Genomic DNA, 24,094 nt, shown 5'->3' with positions numbered 1-24,094 from the left:
CTTCGTGTTTATGGCTGAGGCATGAGAGTGGTGGGCAGCAGCTAAATTTTTATGGCTACTATAAAAAGGTAGTTAGGATGGTACCTTACAGTGTACTTTTTAGCCCTTTGGTAGGGAATTTTTTGTACTAGGGCCCAAGAATTAGGAAGAAGTGAGCTTATCCTGCTACTGTGTACCCCAGAGTATGATTACTGCTGGTGGGACAAGGGATGCTTCTGGGTAAACCTGGCAATTTTTGTTTTGATCATTATGGATTTATTTTAATATGAATTGGAAAATGTGTCTAGTAATGGTTTTGCATTTATGGTGGGGATAGAAAATTTCCTATCTAGGTAAAGGTAGTTAGCTTAAATAAAAAATAAAGAGACTCAAGGAAAATATTAAGTGAATGGCAGCGTGAGTGCTCTAAGGATATGGCAAAGGATATGGTGCAAGTTTACCAAAAGTTTGGGGTACCATGTGGATTGCCTACCCAACAGCCATTCCTAACCCCCACTCTTTTTCTGGCAGAGGCCACCTCTCATGCTAAAAGCTGAAGATGCCTGATACTTGTTTTCCCAGGCTCCCTTGCAGCTAGTGAGCGAGCACGTGACCCAATTCTGCTCAGTGGGAACTGCAGGGAAGTCTGGGCAGGGCTTCTAGGAAGACTTTCCTTTCTGATAAAGGAAGACACTCCTTACTTTGTTCTGTTGGACATTTTTGTGGGAGGATGTAATGCACAGAGTTGTGGCAACCGTTTGAGTCAATGAGGGAGACACGGCTGACATCCTGAGCATGGCAGGGTGGAAGAGTTGAAGGGATCTGGGTCATCGATGACATTGGTGAGCTGCTGAGGCAACGCTGAGTTCTCTTATGCCCAGACTCTGTATGTGAGATAAGAAGCACCTCTTATTGGTAAAGTCTCATTGTTTGCGTTATTCTTTTCCATGGAGCTGAAACTGTTCTGGACCTTCCACCATGCACACTCTTCCATTGGCCCAGTCATGAACTGCGTTCAGCGTACCCTGTGTGCAGCTGTCACCCCTGGTTCTCTTATTTTGTTCCTGCTTTGGTTCACCTTCCTGGAATTTTCCCCATTGGCTTTGTCTCCCACTGGTCCTGTCCTGGTCCCTTAGACTTGACAGCTGACCTGAGGTTGCGTGAAGTGGGTGGTGATAACTACCTCTGTTATTGCATATGTTCTTGCTGGCCTTCTGTAAGTGGTCATCTGCCATTTGGCTGCAAATCACGGGCATACCACGCACACTCTAGAGCTAATACTGAAGTGGCTTTGCTTGGAGCCTGTGGTACTTGGGTTTAAAAACTCCAGGCAACAGAGAACAACCAAAGCCTTCACAGGCTTGTTTGCAGAGACAAAGATGGGACCATTCTTCATGTTCTCTCAGATCACACTCTCTGACCCTTTTAGTGCAATTCCATCTCTTGTCCCCAGGAAAGCAGGCAGGGAAGACTGGGGGGACAGCATGGCTCCATTATGCAAGCTCTGAATGTTCATGCAGACCAAGGCTTGGTACTCAAAGAGCAGCCAAGAGGATGGTGTTTCCCATATCCTGTCTTTATTCATTGACTTTTTATGTTGCCTAAGATAGAAAGAGCTCAAACTGTTTTATGTGAAAAGGGAAATTTTGGTCCCTGAAACTGAAAAGCTCCAAGGGTAGACTGGCTTCAGACACAGTGAATCAAGGGGCCGAAATGAGGTCTTCAGGAATCTCTTTCTCCATGTCTTGGCCCAGCCTTCCTCTGTCTTGGTTTCTGTTTCAAGAAGATTTTTCTCCTAACGACAGCATGATGGCTGTGGTACCTTTAGTCATAACGTCTTATCAGTGCTGCAGTTCCAGTGACAAGAGCTAAAGTCTCATTGGACCCTGGGTCATATGTAACCAGAGGATGGTTATGCTGATTGGCAGGCCTGGTTATGTGCTTACTCCTGGCGAGGAGGGCCGGTGTGCCTACCCCATGATTTGAGAGTGGGGGAGAGGTGGTCCCTCAGAGGAGAACTAGAGAAGCAGTATTGTGTACTGGTTAAAATCGTAGGCTATGGATGGAGCCTAGACATGTGTAACCTTGGGCAGAGTACTTAACTCCCTTGTGCTTTATATTCCTCAGCTGAAAATGAATAAAACCCTACCATATAACTTTGCTACGAGTATCCAGTGTATACATATAAGACAGTGTCTGGTACGTATGTGAAGATGATAATGACAGTGCTAATGAATTACAGTGAATACATGCTGGGCAGACAGCAAGGACAGATGTCTACCAAATATGTCTGAAGAATGAATGGGTCCTCTGCCTGCCACCTGGCAGTTGTCCTTCCTAGGAGTGTGTAGGCGCCATAAGTTGTAGGAGACCCTGCTCTTTGTGAATGGAGCCATGCAGCTGTTCATTGCCTCGGGCGTGGGGAGAGCAGGCAGTACTGCCTGCAGCCAGCATGCATAGGATTTGGCAGCCTACCTGAAATGATTCTATCTCTGGACACAGTTCCAAGAAGGCCGGTTGGCACTGAGGATGATGAATTGGTCCAGACTCCTGAACTGACTTGACTTGGTTCATTGACCCTTTTCTGTCCAGGGGTGGAGACATGATTAGAGATCTGGCCACACCTACTTGCCAACCTGGCCAGGCTCTCTGAGGTATGGAGGAGTGCCTTCCTCCTTTGTGACCTTGGAGGAGCTGGCGTGCAGCAGGCTCATGGAGTAGAAAAGCACAGTCGCCATCCGTGAACAAGGAATGTGCTAGGTTTTGTCCTCTACGTTCTGCTATTCCAAGTCCAGTCTGAGTCAGGGAATATTCTGGATATTAGTAGATCTTTGTGTGGTTGGCATCCTTCTAGGTCTCCATCATGGCATATTAGGCTACCTGAGGGAATTTTATGAATCAGGCTTTGTCCCAGTGAACCCAGCTACTGACCCAACCATTCAGTGCCCATGGGAACAGGCAATACATATGGGCACCCACCACTGGGGGACCTCAAAACACAGCAGAGGTCCTGGGTGGTACTTCTGGTCATCTGTAGGCATCTTCCTTGTTTTTGGTCTCATCTGCTTGGAAACGCTCAATCCTGCTGTCTCTTCGACCTCTCAGGGAGACCAAGTCTCTGATATTGCCGTAAGCATTACTTATGGACATTACAGTTACCCAGCACTTAGAATACTGACCACGTACACAGTGTCCTGAGAGATCTTCTCAGAACAAGAAAGAGAGGACTTGTCTCTGAGGGCTGGGACTAGGATGAGTCAAGTGAGGTACTTGTCTTGGGCACCAAAATTAAGGGATTCTTGCTTGTGTCTGTGGATGTCTGGTGGCTGGTTGATCTAGGATGGCCCCATTCACATGACTGTCAGTGAGCCGGTTGGTGGCCTGGGTGCCTTGACTCTCCTCCACATGGCCTCTCATCCTCCAGCTGGCCAGCTCTGCCTTGTTCACATGAGGTTTCAGGGTTCCAAGAGTCCCAGTGCATCCGTGCTTTTTCAGCCTGTGCATCATGTTTGATAATGTACCACTGGATCAAGTAGTCTCATGGTCAAGCCCAAATTCAAGTGGTAAAGAAGTAGACTTCACTCTTCATTGAGGGGAAAGAATCTCTGGTCAAACTACTGAAGGTCCTGTTGACCCAGGGGACCACTGTGGAACAGAATCCCTGGAGGCCATCACACTGGACTTCAGAAAAGACCTGTGGGTCTCACTGTAGTTCAGAGTCACAGATTACCTCAGTAGGAGAACAGACCTCATTTATTGCCTGCCCCAAGTCCCTGGCTGACTTAGTGCCCTCCAGCTACAAATGGGACTTGGGCAATTTAAGGATCATGCCCAGAGACGATGGTGGTTAAGAGTATGGATTCTGAAGTCAGTCATACCTGAATTCAGATCCTGACTCTGCCAGTTACTCATGAGGTGACCTTGGGTGTGTCATTTTCCTTCTCTGTGGCTCAGTTTCCTTATCCATAAACTGGGATATTAGTACCAACCACATAGATTTGTTGTAATAAGTTTTAAGAAATCCTTAAAATGAATAAGAGTTAACTACAACCACAACAAAAGGATTAACAGCAAATGGATTAAAGAGTCATTGCATGAAAGTGTTAAGCACAAGTGTCCTTGCAAGCCCCTGGTGCAGGTAGCTGAGGGCATTTCCATTGCTCTACTTACCTCCCTAGTCAGGGATATACTGGTAATTCTGTCCATGCCTCCACTCAGATCATTCCCTTAGGACGTAATGACTGTTTCCATTTCCATTACTTTACACAAAACCTCAAATTCTATGGTGCAATGCTGAGAAAAGAACCTAGACTTTGGAGCAGAAAAAACTCAGTGTCAAAATCCAGTGCTGACGCTTACAGCTCCATTGATCTTGGTAAAATAATTTCAGTTCTGTGACCCTTAGTTTATATCTTTAAAATGGGGAAAATAGTACGTATGCCATAGGTTTGTTTTTGGTGAGCATTCAATGAGAGTCTGCTTGAACCACGTCCAGAATAGTGTCTGGCACAAAGAAGGCACTCAGTAAATGGTTTCTAAATTATTATTAATCCTTGGAGGAGTCTCTCCTACTCAAGAAGGGGGATGCAGGACCTGCCAAGGAATAATAGGTAATAACAATAGCTGACTTTGCTGAGCAGAGGCTCTGTGCCAGGCAGTACAAAAGTATGAAAGGACTCTTGAGCTGGTTTGTCTGAAGATAATGTCTTCAACATTTTATGGTTTTAGAAATAATAATTTCTTATCATGCATATCAAGGTACTGAATAAAACTCACTGTTATGCCCTGTGCCCTCCTGATTCCATCACTAAATCAGTCAGTGAAAGACACTGGCAGTAATGTTGAGTGTATCCTTTTGTGTTTCTTAATCAAGTCTTATTTTATGAAGAAATATATTAAAAATGATAAATCATGTGTTAGATGTTGAAGATTTAATAAAAGGGAAATAAAAGAAAATTTTAAAAGAATGTTAGATTTATACATTAAAAAGAATATGCATGTAAATGCTAATGGGCTTGAAAATCTGGTTGCAGTGGATGATTTTCTAGGAAATTTTAAATTGGCAATTTTGTCTCAAGAAGAAATTGAAAACCATAACAGGAGAATAATCAAGAGAGAAATGAGAACATTGCCCAAGAAGCTTTTCTTCTCCCAGAGCTCCAGAATAATAGGCTTCATGGGTAAATTATTTTAAACTTTAGAAGAATGAAGGATTTCTCTTCATTTTATTTTATTTTATTTTGATTTTCATAACAGTGAGCCTTAAAATATCTTTATGTTTCTTTATTTTTGACATGCTTTACTTTTTTATTGAAGTATATTTTGATGTACAATATTATGTAAGTTACAGGTATATAATATAGTGCTTCACAATTTTAAAGGTTATGCTCCATTTATAGTTATTATAAAATATTGACTATATTCCCCTTGTTGTATAATATATCCTTGTGGCTTATTTTATACCTAATCTGTTCATTTTAAATTGTATCAAATTACAGAGAAAAAGTAAACCTTCACAATTTTAAAAATTGAAAATGAGATAAATCCAACTCAAATCAGCACTAGGAAAAGAGATCAGCTCATGGGAAGGACATTGAGAAGGAGTAAGAGCTTCAGGGACAAGGGCCTCAGACACTGGAACTGAGGATCCAATACTTGCAAGATGTTTTCTTATTATCAGCTGTATCAGTTAGCTTTGCTGTGTAACAAACCATTCCAAACTTTAGTGGCTTCAAACAATAATCATTTATTATTTCTCATGATTCTGTGGGCTGCTTTGGTCATTCTTCTGATCTGGGTCTCTTCAGCTGATCACTGCTGAGCTCTCTCATGTGTTTGGTCAGCTAGTGTCTTGGCTGGTGCAGGATCACCTTGGATAGCTTCAGGAACACGACTGACACTTGGCAGCCTGTTGTCTGGTACACTTCATTCCTCCTCCACGTGGTCTCTTTTCCTCCCAGTAGGCAGGTTTAGGCTCTTTCACACACTGGTCTCAGGGTTCCAAGCACAGCAAGAGAGGGAAATCCCCAAAGCACAGGTGTTTTTCAAGCTTTTATTTGTGTCACAGTGGTTATGGCCAAGAACGGACTCAGAGGTGGAGAAATAGACTTCACCTCTGGATAGGAGGGCCTGCAAAGTCGCAGAGATGCGTACAGGAAGGGGAGATTTGTGGCCATGTTGTCGTCTACCACACCTGGCCCTTGCCTGCTGTGCCAGCTGTCTCATTTGTCCTTCCAGATCCTCTTTGCTTTCTCCCTGAGAGACTGACCTGTAAGGGCTGCATCCGTTGGGGTTCCCTTACCCTCTGGCTCAAGGGAAGGGACTGATAGGAGATTGGAGGGTGAGCCCAGGGTATTGATCATGAGGTCTTCTTCGCTTTACTCTTTGAAGGTCGCTGCTCCTCTAAAGGCAGCCATCTCTATACAATTCTCTCCTTTTGGGTTCCAGGAACTACTCTCTTCCCTTGTCCCTTTGCTCTTAATTGCCCCCAGTTACTACATTCTCCCTCATGGTTTCTCAACACCATGCCCACACCTTTCTAAATAGTCCTTGCATGAAACCTGCCTTAAACTCTCTAATCTCAATATGCCATTTGTTTCCTGCTGGGACCCTGACTGATTTGTCCTTGTCTCATTTGTGCCTACTGTAGACAGGACATGTCTGTAAATATGTCTGTCAGCCTGGTTGTAGTTGACCCCAGGGAAAGATGGAAACCCTAGAGGAAGAAGTGGCCTTCTTTCTTCCTGCATTCATAATCAGTCTCAGGAAAGGGTTCTGATTGATTGGTCCTCAGTTGTTAAGGGAATGAACTCTTTACAGTTTATCAAGCCTGGATCACGTGGCATCCCTACGGCTCAGAGAGCAATGTATGTTATAAGAAGAGGGGATGGGAAACTTTGAGGAGCAGACAAAATCAATAGCTGTCACAGTTTATTATTATAAGCCACCTTCACCATGGTAACCAGCATAACCCAATAAAGTTGGCATAAAAAACTAAACTAGGGACTTCCCTCGTGGTCCAGTGGGTAAGCCTCTGTGCTCCCAATGCAGGGGGCCCAGGTTTGATCCCTGGTCGGGGAACTAGATCCCACATGCTGCCACTAAGAGTTCGCATGCTGCAACTAAACATGCCGCAACAAAGATCCTGCGTGCGGCCACTAAGACCCAGCACAGCCAAATTAATTAATTAAAACAAAACTAAACTATAGTAAACTTAGAGTCTAAATTTAAAGATCCTAAATAAAATATTTAATACTATTTAATTCTTGGCATAGACATATTGGTTCAGATAGACTTCTTTTAGTGTGAAAGAAGCAATCTAGAGATAAAAATAACAAAGAACATTTTGGTCAATATAACAAAATATAAAGACAAAGATAAAAATTAGCCAGCAAGGAACTGTGAAATCTAGAAAGTATACATTTCAGTTTATTTCAGTTACCTAACGCAATGTAAATGGATTGAAATTCTCTACTAAAAGGAAAAGACTTATCAGACTGGATAAATGTATAATTCTAGGCATTGTACAAGAGAAACTTATTAGATTAAAAATAAAAGAGGCAGGGCTTCCCTGGTGGTGCAGTGGTTGAGAGTCTGCCTGCCGATGCAGGGGACACGGGTTCGTGCCCCGGTCCGGGAAGATCCCACATGCCTCGGAGTGGCTGGGCCCGTGAGCCATGGCCGCTGAGCCTGTGCGTCCGGAGCCTGTGCTCCGTAATGGGAGAGGCCACAACAGTGAGAGGCCCGCATACTGCAAAAAAGAAAATGAATAAAAGAGGCAAAGATATACCCCCAAAACACACATAGCATATAAAACAGGGCCTTAATAACAATATCAAAAGAAATAGGACTCAAAGTAAAAAGCATAAACAGGAGGAAGAGGGGAAAAGATTAGACTAATTTACACATTCACCAGTGTGTGTAAATTAGTCTAATCTTTCTCCAGAGAATATTACCAATATGTACCAAAAGTGTTAATGAACTTTTTGGCTTAAGAATTTTTACTAAGGAATTATTTAAGAATATGTGTATATATTTAGCTAAATTGATATTCATTGTCTCAGTATTTAATACTAATGAAAAATTGGAAACAAACTGAATGACTGCCAGTTAGGGTTTTTGTAAGTAAAACATATCCATGTGATGGGATGCTGTACAGTGATTAAAATGTCACAGTGTCTGGGGTAACGGAAATGTCCTATGTCTTGATTGGGATGGTGCCTAGCCAGGTACACACATGTTTCAAAGCTCATGAAACGGTCTGCTTAAAATCAGTACATTACTGTATGCCAATTATACTTCAGTAAAAAGTCACAGTGATTCAAATGTTATTGACATGGGACTATACAGTCATTATGAATGAAGAAAGCAGACAACAGAGGACATGTATGGTATGATATATCAAGAGATATACAAAAAACGCACACATGTAGAAAAACACAAGACCACATTTCCTAAACACATTTTGGTGGCCACTTGTCAGTTCTGCTCAGTGTTTTATCCCAGATTGCTGCCTGCAGAACTCTGAAGGTCACTTTGGGAGCTTCTGTAACTGGTTTCTACAAGACAGTCTTGTTTTTCGTGCCACTTCACCTCCAGCATGGAGTCAGCCTTCCCGCTTTATTTGGTTAAAATCAAACCTGAGCGAAGGCTTGGGTATAACTGTAAGCAATTATAGTTGCTTCTAGATGTGGTTACTCTTTTTTTTTTTGGCCACAAAGCATGCGGGATCTTAGTTCCCCAAGCAGAGATAGAACCCGCACCCCCTGCAGTGGAAGTGCAGAGTCTTAACCATTGGGCCGCCAGGGAAGTCCCTAGATGTGGTTACTCTTAATATATTCCATCAGCTGGAAACCAGCTTAGTCCTCCAAATGGGAATCTTCAGGTGTTCTTGGTAAGAATCTGGCCCCTGTTGGCCAGTTCACCTTTGGCCCCAGAGGAGGGAAGTCCTAGCTCTGCCAGTCCAGGCCCCACCCATTTCCTGCCTGAGCACTAGTGGCAGTAGGACATCCCTATCATCAGAGAAAGGGCCCCCCTCCTCTTACATGGCATTGTCTGGTCTCCTTGGCTCAGAAAAAGCAACATAACAGTCAACTGCACTCTTCTCAAAGCCTGGGTTGTTTAGTCTTTCATAACCCCAAGCAGGGACACCCCACAGTTCAGTTCTGATGATGCTCGAAGACTGTCTGGCTCCTTCCAGGAGGTGAAGCAACAGTTAAGGTTGAATATCCCTCTTGGCATCATGGTAAGATCTCTTCATCACCGGAGGGCAAAACTCTCAAGGATAAATAATATTAGGGGCAAATCAGCCTAAACAGTACAGATGCACACACACACACACACGCACACGCACGCACACGCACACACATGCACACACGCACACAGTCTCTCTCATTTATCTATTATCTATCTAAATCTGGCAGTGCGCCAGGACTATTATTTATTACTAAACACTGCAGTCTATAACTTCTACATTCACAACGAAAGTGCTCAAGAACCAGGTGTATGTTCCAAAGGGCAAAAGGACACCTTACAAGGGGGCTGGATGCCCTCTGAGGGTTGGCCTGGATAGCTCAGAGGCTAGGCTGTCATTAAACATTTAAAGAGCTACTGTATAGATGTTTGGTAGCTTCAAAGGACAGAATCAGGACTGAGGACCATCTGTGCAGGCTAAGGAAGAACAGCCCAAACTGACGGCCTGGTTCCTGTATACGGATATTAGCTCCCCTCCCAGTAGAGCAAAGACCAGTTGTCACGGATGCTGTAGAGGTGATATCTGTGGTAGGTGTGGGTTTCCTCCCAAGTTGGTTATTCTTTTACTAATTAGTGTTGTTTGGTTGCATGCAACAGAAACCACCTTGAGTTAGTTAGCTTGTTACAAAGAAATTTATTGAAAAGGGTATAATGTACTTTAGAGAATTGGAAGAAACCTTCCCAAACGACCAGACCAGTTGTATTTGATTTTGGTTCTTGTGTTGTTTTGGCCCTAAATTCAAATTCCGGAAGGAGGGACATTATGTGGTGAAGCTTAAGTTACCTAACCAGCCCTTGGTTGGGACTTGAAAGTGTTCCCTCTTTAGGGAACTAAATACAGTGGGGGTGGGATGGCTTTTTGATGGAGAATTGAGGCTCTGCTAACCCCAAAAGGAGGCAGAGATATTTGCAGATCAAAACAACACATGTCCACTACCATTTCTAAATGCCACTTTGCAGAGTACAGACAGGTTGAATGATTAAGGATTATTTTGATAGCCTGTTAAGAACAGACCTCACCTGAAGAGCTACAGACAAGGGTCTGGGGGTCTGTATTTTGAAGTCCTTTGGGTAATTCTGCAGGGGAGCCAAGTTTGGAAACCAGCAAAAGGTCCTATAGTAGGGTGGTTCTGAAACCAGAATGGTGGGGTTTGAATTCCAGGTTTGCCACTAACTAGCTGAATAATCTTGGACGAGTTACCCCACCTCTCTGCCTCCGTTTCCTCTTCTGTAAGAAGAGGATGAAATAGCACCCTCCTAACAGGGTTCAGGTGAGGATTAAATGAGTTAATCCATGTTAAGGGCTTCTTGCTGTGCCTGGCACATAGTAAGTGCTAATTAATATTGTTACCACCAATGGTTCTTCCGAATCCTAGACGGTGAGTTCTAGCTTAGAAAATAAATAATAAATAAATAAATAAATAATAATAAATAAAAATAATAATAAAAATTATTATAATAATTTTAATAATAAATAAAAATAATAATAAAAATAAGTCTAGCCTTATTTTTGACATGGCATGCTTCCATCTTGCTTGTCACAAAATGGAAATACAAAGGCACCTCCCATGGGCTGGTCGGGGCAAAGGTCTAATAAAAATGATGGTAATGTGGTAAAATGCAATTCTTTGACTCTGAAATGAACTCCACTGGATTCTTCTGCCCCCATTTGCCGTGTGCCACTGATGGCATCCACAGTGCAGAATGAACATGTAAAGGTCAGAATGAATTGCTTCTCAACGGCCCTCTGTCCCTCACTGTCACAAAGACACAGAGCTTCATGCTGTGGAGGAAGAAGCAAATCCACGGTGTGCAGCATCTGGGGAATGGAAACCAACTGTTTCTCCCGTGCACAAAGAGGACAGGTGGTGGGACTAAATGAGGTGGGGATGTCCTGTCTTATGAGTTATTTTGGCTTCTCCTGGTTGTGGGGTGGGACCAGCCTCAGAGCCTGATAAAGGGAATTTCCCAGAAGACCTCAGCCTGTGGAGGCTGCAGACTTGGGGGAAATAGAGAAATCAAAGGCAGATGACCCTGGAGAGATGTGAAAGGAGCTGGTCCTGGAGTCAGAAGGCCCGTCCCCCCCCAACTTCAGTGGTCTGGGATTCTAGGATGTCCAAGTATTTTACTTAAATAATAATATCTAAGAACCAGCATTCATAGATATGATTCTGTTTTAAGCACTTTACATGTAATATCTCTTTATTCTTCATTACACTCTATGAGGTGATTATCGTTGTTATCAATCTCATTTTACAGGTAAGGAAACTGAGGCTCTCAGAGACTGAGGGACCTGCCCAGGGTTCCATGACCAGTGAGTGGTTGAGCCAGGATTCACACCCAGGCACTCTGGCCCGGGTCTGTGCGCTTATCCAGCACCCCAAACTGCTTTGTTACTTCAACCCTGTTCACCTGGAAAATCTAACTGAAGCAGACAACCCTTTTCTCTGAGAACTGCCTCCCCAGATCTGTGCTCCCAGAGGCTGTCTGAACCCATGGCCTCGGCTCCGCTGGGTCCAGATACATGTGGACATCTGCCCCAAACTGGACCAATCAGACTCCCTCTTCTAAGAATTTAGAATTTGGGTTCAAAGGTGCTGCCTTTAGTCTGGGCTGGTCATATAGTTTTTGAAAACCGTTTATTATACATGAAAAGTGTCCATCTTGATGAATTCTCACACAGCAAACATTTCTCTGTAACCAGAACCCCAGAAGCCCTTCTGTACTCCCTTGTAATCCCTACACCTCCAAACCCTTTCATCAGGGTAACAACTACCCAGGCCAACAGCCATTTGCTTGCTTTATTTTACTGAACTATTTTATTTTATTTTGGAAAGAACACTTAACATGAGATCTACCCTCTTAATACACTTTTAAGGGTATGATACAGTATTGTTGATTGTAGATGCAAAGTTGTACAGATCTCTAGAGCTCACTCATCCTTTTTTTTTTTTTTTTTTTTTAATGTTTCTTTTGGCTGCGCTGCATGGCATGTAGGATCTTAGTTCCCAGCCAGGGATTGAACCTGCGCCCCCTGCAGTGGAAGTGCGGAGTCTTAAGCGCTGGACCACCAAGGAAGTCCCTAGAGCTTACTCATCTTGAAACTGAACTTTATGCGCATTGATTAGTAACTCCCCGTTCCCCTCCTCACCCCAGCTTTTAGCACTCATCATTCCACTCTTTGATTCTATGATATGACTATTTTAGATACCTCATATGATTGGAATTATGCAATATTTGTCTTTCTGTGTCTGGCTTATTTCATCCCATGTTGCAGAATTTCTTTCTTTATTAAGCCTGAATAATAGTCCATTGTATGTATATACCACGTTTTCTTTATCCATTCCTCTGCTGGTGGACATTGAGGTTGTTTCCTCACCATTGTGAATAATGCTGCAGTGAACATAGGCGTGCTAAAGTCTCTCAAAGATCCTAATTTCAATTATTTTGGATAAATACCCAGAAGCGGAATTGCTGGATCATATAGTAGTTCTGTTTTTTACTTTTTGAGGAACCTCCAAATGATCTAAGGACTTGGGTAGACATTCATCTGAAGACATACAAGTGAGCAACATGTGTATGAGAAAATGCTCAGTAATCATCAGAAAATGCAAATCAAACCCACAGTGAGACCTCACACCTGGCAGGCTGGCTATTATCAAAACAAAGTCCAGTGACAACAAATGTTGGTGAGGATGTAGAGAAGCCCTTGCTCACCCTTGGTGGGAATGCAAAATAGTGCAGCCACTATAGAAAAGAGAGCGCCTGCTTTGGACGCTATGCAAATGGAATTGTACAGGAGACCCTCCCTAGTGTCTGGCTGCCTTCCTCAATGTTTTGTTTGTGGCCACCTGACTTTGAAAGGATGCATGGTATTCCATTTATCAGGAGGTCTGACTTCAAAGCCAGCCAGGACCAGGCAGTAAATGAGTGCTAACAGGGAACATCCACCTGGAGTGTGTGCACGCTGTCCGGAAGGGGCAGCCATTACTCAGCTTTCTATTTAAAAAAATCTCCTGTTCTTTAAAGGACCAAGATCCAGATTTTCCAATTTTTCAGGAGATGCCTGAATCCCCCAAATGTGGATGCTGACAAATAATTCGAGAATTACATGTGTGGTATATTAAAAAAATATTTTTGCACTGGATTCATTCTGTGTACCACCAGTTTATGACCTCTGTAGGTGGGAACTGTCAGTGGAAGGTCGAGTCTCCGCCCCGTGCTCTCACCCCTCCTGCCGCCCCGGCCAATGAAGGGAGAGGGAAAATACAGATTTAGTCAAATCAGCCTTCTTTGGGGAGTATGGAGGGTGCAACAGTCCAAGGCAGGGAGCTTCAAAGGTATGCAGAGGGCCCTTTTCCCTGGCCATGTGGTTGAGCTGTAAATTGACAGGGGCAGACCCCTGATTAGGAAGCAGCTGCTGCAGCGCCCCCTGCTGTCATTGCACTCTGTGTCTAGTGGGAACTGCAGGGGGTCCTGTAGTCACTTGCTTCACCTGCAGTCTTCAAGGGGGTCATTCATTATTCCACATGTTTTTCAAGTGCCTGCTGCTGCCAGGGACAGCAAGGTGAGGATTCAACTCGACTTTTCTATGTTTGCTCAGTTGCCCCCCACCCCCCATCAGACCTTGCCATTCTTCATTCTTTTAAATAAGGAGAACCAGGCCAGGCTGCCCTCACTCAATTCAAGTCTCACCTTTGCTATATATTGAAAAACATTTCAAGAGGTTTTGTCACTTACTTGGCACCTTTCCCTGATTTCTAGGCTGAAATAGATTCTCCTATTTTTAAACAATTCCTTCTGGTACTTGCAGTGGTAGTTTGGAGGTGAGGGCAGAGTGAAATGTTCAGGCTCAGGTGCCTGGTCTTGCTTGTTGATTAAAAGTATGGACTCTGGAGCCGGCCTGCCTGGGTTCAAGTCTTGGCTTTGCTACTTACTGGCTGTGCGACTTTGGATAAGTCAGTTAACCTCTCTGTGCCCCAGTTTCTTCATTTTCAAGATGAGGATGATACTCTACCTACTTTCTAGGGATGTTGTATGAAATAAGCTAGTTTATGCAAAGAGCTTAAAACAGTGTCTTGGGCTTCCCTGGTGGCGCAGTGGTTGAGAGTCCGCCTGCCGATGCAGGGGACACGGGTTCGTGCCCCTGTCCGGGAAGATCCCACATGCCGCGGAGTGGCTGGGCCCGTGAGCCATGGCCGCTGAGCCTGCACGTCTGGAGCCTGTGCTCCGCGGTGGGAGAGGCTGCAACAGTGAGAGGCCCGTGTACCGCAAAACAAAAACAAAAACAAAAACAGTGTCTTGCGTGTTACGTGTTTGCTTGACTGAGAATCTTGGACATGTTATTGCCTTCAAACTCAGCCTTTAGGTTCTGGCTCTGCTCCTTAATTCTGCATCTCAGCCCTTCCTCGAGCAGCTGTCTCTCTTTGATCCTCTTTACCCCTTAACTGTGAATCTCCAAAATTCTGCTGAGCCCGGGTCAATTCTTGGGACCTCTCCTGTGTTCCCAGACTTTCCCCACCTTAATATTCTCTCCATTGCTGACTCCTGTTGTACCTCCTAAATAATTATAGCTAACATTTACAGGTGTACCTTGGAGATATTGTAGGTTAGGTTCCAAACCACTGCAATAATGCGAATATCACAGGGATTTTTTTTTTAAAGATTTATTTATTTATTTATTTTTGGCTGTGTTGGGTCTTAGTTGTGGCACGCAGGATCTTCGTTGAGGCATGCAGGCTCTTTGTTGTGGCGCGCGGGCTTCTCTCTAGTTGTGGCATGCAGGTTTTCTCTTCTCTAGTTGTGGTGCACAGGCTCCAGGGTGCGTGGGCTCTGTAGTTTGCGGCACACGACCTCTCTTGTTGAGGCGCGCAGGCTCAGTAGTTGTGGCGCACGGGCTTAGTTGCCTCGCGGCACGTGGGATCTTAGTTCCCTGACCAGGGATCGAACCTGCGTCCCCTGCACTGGAAGGCGGATTCTTTACCACTGGACCACCAGGGAAGTCCCCACATGGATTTTTTGATTTCCCACTGAATATAGAAATTATGTTCACACTCTACTGTATTCTATTAAGTATGCAGTAGCATTATGTCTAAAAAACAATGTACATATCTTAATTTTAGAATATGTTATTGCTAAAAAACGCTAGCTATCATGTGAGCCTTCAGTGAGTCATAATCTTTTTGTTGGTGGAGGGTTTGAAATATCTCAAGAATTACCAAAATGTGACATAAAGACAGGAAGTGAGCAAATGCTGTTGGAAAAATGGCACGGATAGACTTGGTTGACACAGAGTTACCACAAACCTTCGATTTGTAAGAAACTCAATACTTTTTCGGTGTAATAAAGCGAAACGCAATAGAACGGTGTGTGCCTGCACTAGCACCTGTCATATGTCAGGTTCTGTTCTAAGTGATTTACATACACTAACTCATTGAGTCCTCACCCCATGAGAAAGATACTATTTGTATGCCCATTTTATAGAGGGGGAACCTGAGACAGAGAAGTCTTCTGACTTGCCAGGTCACATGACGAATAAGCAGATCTGAACATGGATTTGAACTTGGTCTGGCTCTAGAGTCTGCTCTTCAAAATGATACGCGTGACCCAGTCCTCTCCATCCCCACAGCCAGGACCTTAGTCCAGGCTCCACCCACCCTCCCTGGACCAGTAAGTAGTATCTTGTCCTGATTCCCTGATTCCTCTCTGTCTCATCAGCCTGTCATTTCCGTATTGCTGTGGAGTCATTTTTCCAAAGACCAGATGTAATCTTGTCATCATCCTTGCTGAAAACGCGTCAGTGGCTTCCCATTGTTTTTAAGGCAAAGTTGATTCTCTGATGTGGCCTATTAACAGGGTCCTCATACATCTTCCTTTGTCAAGCTTACTCATAAACACACCTGCTTATTCTGTTGCATTGGAATCTCAAAGGATCTGTGGCCCCTGCCATTCCCGCCATTCTCACAAGAGTCCCCTTTGGAAGACAAATGATATGGCCGCCCTACTCATAGGCCCTGCATATGCTGTGGCCCCGTCCGTCCCTCCAGCCTCTTCCTGACCCCTCACTCCTCACCCCTGAGCTTCCTTCCTTCAGTCTCTTGTCCTCCCTAACAGCTCTCCCACCACTAGGCATTTGCCTTGCTCTTACCTCTACCAGCTACTTCTTGTCTCTTCTTGCCCTTGCACTCAGTGAGTCTCAGGCCTGGTTGCATGTTTGAATCATCTGCAGAGCTTTATAACCGAATACTGGTGCCTGGGCCCACTGCAGACAAATGAAGTTAGAATCTCTGTTGATTCAAAGTCTCCCAGTTGATTTTAATGTGTGTTAAGGTTAAAAACCCTGGTTGACTTGTACTCATCCTCTAGGCCACAGCTCACCTCCTCAGGGAAGCCCTCCCTGACCTCCCTGACCAGGTCTGTTCCTCCTATTTTGCACTCTTATAGCCCCACATACCTCTCCTTGCTGTCACACATCATTGGGTCACTTAACATTTATTTATGGGACGACAGAGAGCCTAGAATCTGGGTCCAAGTCACCAGCTGTGTGACCTTGAACAAGTTACTTAACTTCTCTGTGCCTCAGTTTTCTCCCCTGTAAAATGAGGATAATAAACCTATTGTACAGGGTCAGTGAGGGTCAAATGAGTTAATTATATGTAAAGCTCTTAGAAGAGTGCCTGGCATATGTTAGCTGTTATAGTAAGTCCCCTACATATGAACCTTCAAGTTGTGAACTGTCAAAGATTCGAATGTGTGTTCGCATGTCCAATCACTAACTTAGTTCACGTGTCTGGCATACATTGTCACGTGCGTGCATCCTCTACAAGTGGTTGTGCTTTTGTGTACTTTACTTTACAGTACTGTATAGAGTACAGTAGTACAGTATCTTTATTTCAAGCCCAGGATGTCTGGAAGCAAGCGTAAAAGCAGCAGTGGTGTAGCTGGTACTGCTAAGAAGCGCCAAGCGCCAAGAAAGGACAAAAAGAGACACAAGAGGAAGAAGTAACTGAAGAACCGAAGAGATTCACGACGCAGGGAGTGGCAAGGGGGTTTTCTTTCTTTGAGGAGGCACTGTTAGTTTTTGAGGCACAGGACCCAGATGTAGAACGGTACACGAAGGTTGCAGCAGCCGTTCAGCATGCAATCCAGTGCCACTGTGTCATCTATGATGAGAAAAAAGGAGCTGCTACCCAGACATCACTGGATTGTTTCTTCAAGAGGGTAGATAGAATTGAACCCAGCAAGGAACCAGAACTTGTGCCATCAGCGTCAGGCGTGAGTGACATTGCAGCTTGCCCTCCGTCTCCTATTGCTGACGATCCTTCAGCTCTACCGTCTCCCACCTCCTCTCCCTCCTCCAGTCAGTAACTCTTCTTGCCTGTTCAGTCAGTGCCAGCGCCTGTATGCCAGCTGTTGTACTGTACTACTGTACTTTTCAAGGTACCGTACTGTAAGATTTAAAATGTTTTCTTTATTTTTTGTTTGTTTTTTATGTATTATTTGTGTGACAGGTATTATAAACCTATTACAGTACAGTACTATACAGCCGATTGTGTTAGTTGGGTACCTAGGCTAACTTTGTTGGACATACGAACAAATTGCACTTAACGAATGCGCTCTCGGAATGGAACTCGTTCATATGTTGGGGACTTAACTGTACTGTAATAATAATAGTAATAATAGTAATAGTAATAGTAATAATTATCATCCCCCATTGGAATCTAGAAATCCCTGAAGGTGGGGATAGGATCAGAACCTACGTGGGCTTGTGGTTTCCCAGGTGCCAATGGTGGCCTGACAGGCATTCGCTTCAGCAGTGTTCTGCGTGTCCTTCTACATAAGGGCTCTTTCTGCTCTTCTGAAATGCAGGCTTGGGAGTGCCGAGGGCTTCTGTGGCAGAGGGAGCAGTCAGGAAGCTGAGCACGGTGCTCTGAGCCCAGGAATCAAGCTGACAGCATCTTTGCGAGTTAAATAGCCCCGTGTCCTGGTCCTGCCTTTGGTCGACCTGCACTCACCGGGGGGAGGAGGTGCCCCTCCTTCTGTTGGCTGATGGCACTGTGGGGGGAGGAGGGGCAGTGAGAGGAGAGGATGGGTATGTGTGTTTTGTGGCTGATGGAGGGTTTATTTATAAAGCAACGGTGTGATCCGTGGCAGTGTGTCTGTTCCCTCAAGGCTGCTGTACATTCTGAGCAGTGAATTCACAGGAAGAGGCGGGACAGAGCTGTGTGAACAGCCTGGATGGCAGAGGGTGTCAGAGCTTGAAAGGCCCCTGGGGAATACCCGGCTTAACCCCCTTATTTTCTGCAGGGGGAACTGAGACCAGAGCATGGAAGTGACTTGGCCAAGATCATAGATGTAGTTTTTATTTTAAGCTAACATCGATCAAGTGCGTACTACCTGCCAGTCCCGTGCTAAACACAATATAAAAATGATTTCATGAACCTTCACAAATCTAGAAAGCAGAAACATTTATTTATTTATTATTCCACACGCACAGTGTTTACTACATGCCAGGCATCGTGCTGAGCTCTTTACAAATATTAACTCATTAAAATCTCATAATCCTATGAGATTTTGTGTCAGGCAGCTGTTAAAGTTTTAAGTAATTCACTCCCCATAACGATCCCAGGAAATAACTATCATTATTGTCCCTGATTAACGGACGAGGAAACTGAAGTGTGTAAATGGTGGAGCTGGCTTTAATCCAGGCAACTGGACATGGAGCCTCACCTCTTGTCTTATTTTATTTTTTTAGTTTTTTGGCTGCGCCGCACAGCGTGCAGGATCTCAGTTCTCCCTGACCAGGGATCGAACCCATGCTCCCTGCAGTAGAAGCGTGGAGTCTTAACCACTGGACACCCAGGGACATCCCTGGAGCCTCACCTTTTAAATACCCCTCTAAACCTCCTCTTCATGGTGAACTGCACCCTATACCAGGCTGAGGGTCACCCAACCAGGTCTAGGCCTCACCTGCTGGAAGGGATGTGGCTTCTCATCCCTGCCAACTCAGACACCAAACTGGAGCTGAACCTGCACGTCTAATGCCTGACGCCTTGAAGCCACTTAGAGTTGGTTCTAGCTTGTCCACACACACAGCCTTCCAGAAGAAGGAAGACAGCCCCTGTTTGCTGGGAGAATGAGGACTCCCACTTTTACCTGAGGCTGGGTCTACGCTTCTCCCTGAGGCTCCATGAAGGCACACAGTTGCTGTTTCCTATGGTCTCCCTCTGTTATACTAGTCGGTGGGTTATACTAGTTGGAGTGGGGATCTGGCAGGAGTTACGAACTCAGATGCCTGCAGGGACCCGCCAGTTGCAAATGGGCTGGGTGGGGACCATTGTCCCCCACCCAAAGGGTGTGGCCAGGACTCGGCTCCAGCCCAGGGCTGCCCTCAGGAGAGCTGGCCCAGTGTTGCCAGCTCTGAGCTCTTTGCCAACGTTCTGTGTAAATCTGAGGAATACGATACCCCTGTAAAATTGTGGCTCCGTGGTTGTGAGTCCCACCCCGAGTCCTGGAAGTACCTCTCTGCAACAGATTTGCATGTATGCCCTGGAGGATGGCATAAGAACCAGGTTAAAAACCGCTGACTTAGCTAATGAATTGAAATCACTCGTCTAAATAACATAAATCCTGGAAAGGAGAAGACCAGCTTAACATTAGTGACAACCAAGAAGAGTTTAGGGGGTAGAAAACACAACACTTTTCAGGAAGCACATAAAGGAAGGCTCAAATTACATGTGACTTCCTTCCCCCCTTTCTCTTTCTCTCTCCATCCCCCCACCCCACCCCTTTAACTGAGCTTCAGCTCCCAGCCACTGCACTGTTCCTTGTTCTAAATTCTGATTGGCCTAGTTCTCCCTTCATAAATGGCACGTCACTGACCAGACCTTGGTCCATTCAGCACTGGCTGGAAGCATGAGGTCAGATGCTCTACTGCCCACTGAGCTGGTGCTGTAGGTGGGAATTTTTGTAGAAGGGGCAATAAGCAGGGTTGACAAAGATTGGCATTTCCAATACAATCTGGAAGAATATGTGGGTGGGAATAACCAAGAAAATTTTGAAAGTGGATGGTGATGCTGGGGTAGGGGTGGGTGGGTATACAATGGATGTTTTTAGGTACTAAGATATTATAAACCTATGGTATATTAAAATAGTATGGTACTGAGGCACATCTCTCAGTTAAGAGACAGATCAGTGGAGCATAAGAGGAAACTTTAAAATGAACAAAGGATATAAGAGAAATTAGTGTATGATGAAAGAGGCATTTTAAATCAGCACAAGAAGATGCATTCCATACATTTGTTGTTACAACTTGCTAAACAGTAAGAAAAAATAAAGGCCTTTCTTCAAGAAGCTCCTGCTAAAATGAATTCCAAGGGACATAATGATTTCAGTGTAGAAAGTGAAACTGTAAGAGAATGAAAATACTGGGAAGGACTTTCTGAATATAGCAGCAGGAACAGAGACCATAAGGAAAAGGGAGAAATTGCACTTTATTTAAACACACACAAACAAATACACTTTCAGTGTTAGATGTTGAAAGAAAGAACATCAACAAAATTGAAAGGCAAATGAGGACTTCCCTGGTGGCGCAGTGGTTGAGAGTCCGCCTGCCGATGCAGGGGACACGGGTTCGTGCCCCGGTCCGGGAGGATCCCACATGCCGCGGAGCGGCTGGGCCCGTGAGCCATGGCCGCTAAGCCTGCGTGTCCGGAGCCTGTGCTCCGCAGCGGGAGAGGCTGCAACATTGAGAGGCCCGCGTACCGCAAAAAAAAAAAAAAAAAAAAAAAAAGGGCAAATGAAAAACTGGGAAAACATTTACTGTATAGATCATAGATAAGTGGTTAATATTCTTTTTAAAATTGTATAGGAAACGTGTTACAAATAATTTAGAAAGAAACCAACTTGAATTTAAACATGGACAAAGAATATGGACAGAAAATTAACAATAACAGTGAACATTTAAAAATATTTACTTCCACTAGTGACTATTAGGCAGTTTTCATGCAGTAGAGCATTGAACCCTCCCATCAAGTTAGGAATTAGATATGATTATTATCCCATTTTTAGATGAAGAAACTAAGACTTAAAAGGGTTAAGTAATTGGCCTCAGAGTCCAAAAGCTATTGTAATAACTGTGAGAGCTGGGCCTTAAGTTTGAACATGGCTATTAATGAACCCCTAATATGGACATTGACTCCAGTACAGATTGTAACCCAGGAAATCATATTTAAAATTTTACCAAAGTTGGGCTTCCCTGGTGGCGCAGTGGTTGAGAATCTGCCTGCCAATGCAGGGGACACGGGTTCGAGGCCTGGTCTGGGAAGATCCCACATGCCGCAGAGCAAGTAGGCCTGTGAGCCACAACTACTGAGCCTGCGCGTCTGGAGTCTGTGCTCCGCAACAAGAGAGGCTGCGATAGTGAGAGGCCCGCGCACCACGATGAAGAGTGGCCCCCGCTTGCCGCAACTAGAGAAAGCCCTCGCACAGAAACGAAACCCAACACAGCCAAACATAAAAATAAATAAATTAATTAATTAAAAAAAATTCTACCAAAGTTGACACAACAGAAGCTTGTCCTTAAATGGAACAATTACTTATTTGCCCAAGGGGCGGGGGTAGTAGCAGGCATGGTGTATCAAACCATTCCTCAGGCACCCGAGCATCTGCACAGCGTTATCAGTGCTATTCACTCTCTTCTCCGGCAACATAATGAAAGATCTTCACCAAATTATAGTGTCCCCCTTTCAACTGTGTAATTACAGCTTCTAACATTTTACACATTTCGTGTTCACAGAATCTCAGTCCACGTCATCCCGATTAAGGTTTCCTTGCGTCTTTGTCTCTCGGGAATTCTTGGCGTTCTGTTTGCAGTCTGGGGCATGGTGGTGCTGTCGGGTTACCCAGTGTGCTGGTACGTGCTGTGGGAGTTTCGTGATAAACACGAAAATATTCTGCTTTCATCAAAACTTGACAGGGGTATATATGGAGAAGTCGTACTCCCTTGCACTTTGTTCCCTCCTGCCTTCCTAGAGAAACACTTATTACCTTCTCTTGCAGCCTCTCCTTCTAGAATTTGTTTATGCAGGTGTGAGTAATTTAGAGTATACTTCTTATCCCGCCTTAGTTTCTCACCCAAAAGGTAGTATGCGACACACACTCTTCTGCATCTTGGGTTTGGCTTTTTTTCCTTTTTCGATTTCACTTAAAAATAAACCCTTAAGATTTTTCCATATTAGTGCAGAGAACTCTTCATTTTTATACCTGAAGAGTAGACCATTGTGTAACTGCACTATGATTTATTTAAGCACCTCCCTACCTATGACACTTGGCTTATTTAAAGTCTTTTGCTATTATAAATGATGCTGCAGTGAACAACCGTCTACGTATATAATTTCCTATGTATGTGGGTTTACCTCCAGGATCAGTTCGCAGAAGTGGAACGACTGGGTCAGAAGGGGAGAAGCATTTGGAATTTTGATAGACGTGCCCAGTTGCCCCCAAGGGTAATACCAGTCGGCCGACCTACCAGGCATATGTGTATCTGTGTTCCCACAGCTTGTTAATGGAGACCGTTGGGATGAACATCTTAAAATTTTAAAGAGTTGTCTATTTCATTTTTAAGGTGTATTAGAAAAAACATAATTTGCACATCAATCCCACAAGTTCACACTCTTAGAGAGTTTTATTTTAAAATAGGTTTAAGTAAAAGTGGCAAGCCGAGTTAAAGAAAAGCACCAAGTAATAAATAATATTATAGGTAGTATGTAGATGTGCAAAGATATGACAACTCAAGACTGAAGTTGGGGAAGTGTTACCATGATTATATTTTCTCAAATCAGGAGCCTGTACTTCCTGTGTACAGGGCACTGTGCTGGGAGCTTTAACCATCACAACCGATCTGTGAGGTGGGTACTGTTTTCATCTCCATTTTATGGACAAGGAACCAGAGACTCAGAGTGGTTAAGTCACTTGCCTGAGGCCACACAGTTAACTCCAGAGCCCGTGTTTGTAAACTTCCTCCTGTTCTGACAGTATTTTCAAACGAGATCTCCAGGTTCGCCTTGCTGTCGACCTTCCAGGAAGCATACTTTCCAGGCTTTTGTAGTCGGTAAAGGTCCAGGGATGACACAGTCTGAATTTACAGGTTGCTCTGACTTCCTACTCTGACTGATGCTGTTGGTGTGGGCTTTCATGACCTTGGTGTTTCAACACAGCTTCTGTATTCCTGCAGCTTTGCCTCAGCTCAGCCGGATTTCAGCCCACCTGTGCACAAAGCCACACAGCCCATTCAGGTGGAGAAAGGCTATTTTAGGTTTTGATTTAGAGGTTTAAAGTTTTTTTTTTTTATTGGTTTCTCATCTCTGCTTCCTTCCTCCTTAGCTGCATGTACCTGGAGTCAGGTGATGAACTGAAGATGCTGAGCTGGGTTCGGCCTGTCCTTTGGTCCTGGGGAGTATCTGTTCACAGTGAAGACTCTGGTTTGGGGGTGGGGGTGGGGAGCTCCGAGTGACCTGACTCTGGCTGGTGCTGCATTTGTGTGGGATGAAGGGTGTCATTATCTATAACGCCCTGTTGGGTGGGAGACCCTCTGGGAAGGCTGAGGAGCAGGGAGGCAGCCAGGTGACACTTGGGCGTCCCCATGCTGTTGCCTGCATCTTTGGAGCCTGACAAACTTGATTCCACTTCTTCTCTCCCACTTCCTTACTTTGTGACCTTGGACAAGTCATTTCTCTAAGCCTCAGTTTAGTCATCTGGAATACTGGGATAATAGCTCCTCCCTCATTGGCCATTATGAAGCTTTAATGATGTTATATGGAACCCTTAGCACAGTGTTTGGCAGAGAGTCTGCTGAATTCATGGT

General features: G+C 44.5%; 1 protein-coding gene across 2 annotated transcripts in view; it reads left to right on the top strand.

The window, feature by feature from the left end:
• Positions 1-24,094, top strand: part of PRKCB (protein kinase C beta) — a gene marked incomplete at both ends in the record, with an annotated part of 311,977 nt that overhangs the window by 131,879 nt on the left and 156,004 nt on the right. The window lies entirely within an intron of this gene.

Source organism: Grampus griseus (assembly GCF_964374135.1).
Source record: "Grampus griseus genome assembly, chromosome: 14".
In the NCBI taxonomy this organism is placed as follows: domain Eukaryota; kingdom Metazoa; phylum Chordata; class Mammalia; order Artiodactyla; family Delphinidae; genus Grampus; species Grampus griseus.
This window is presented reverse-complemented; position numbering and strand designations above follow the sequence as displayed.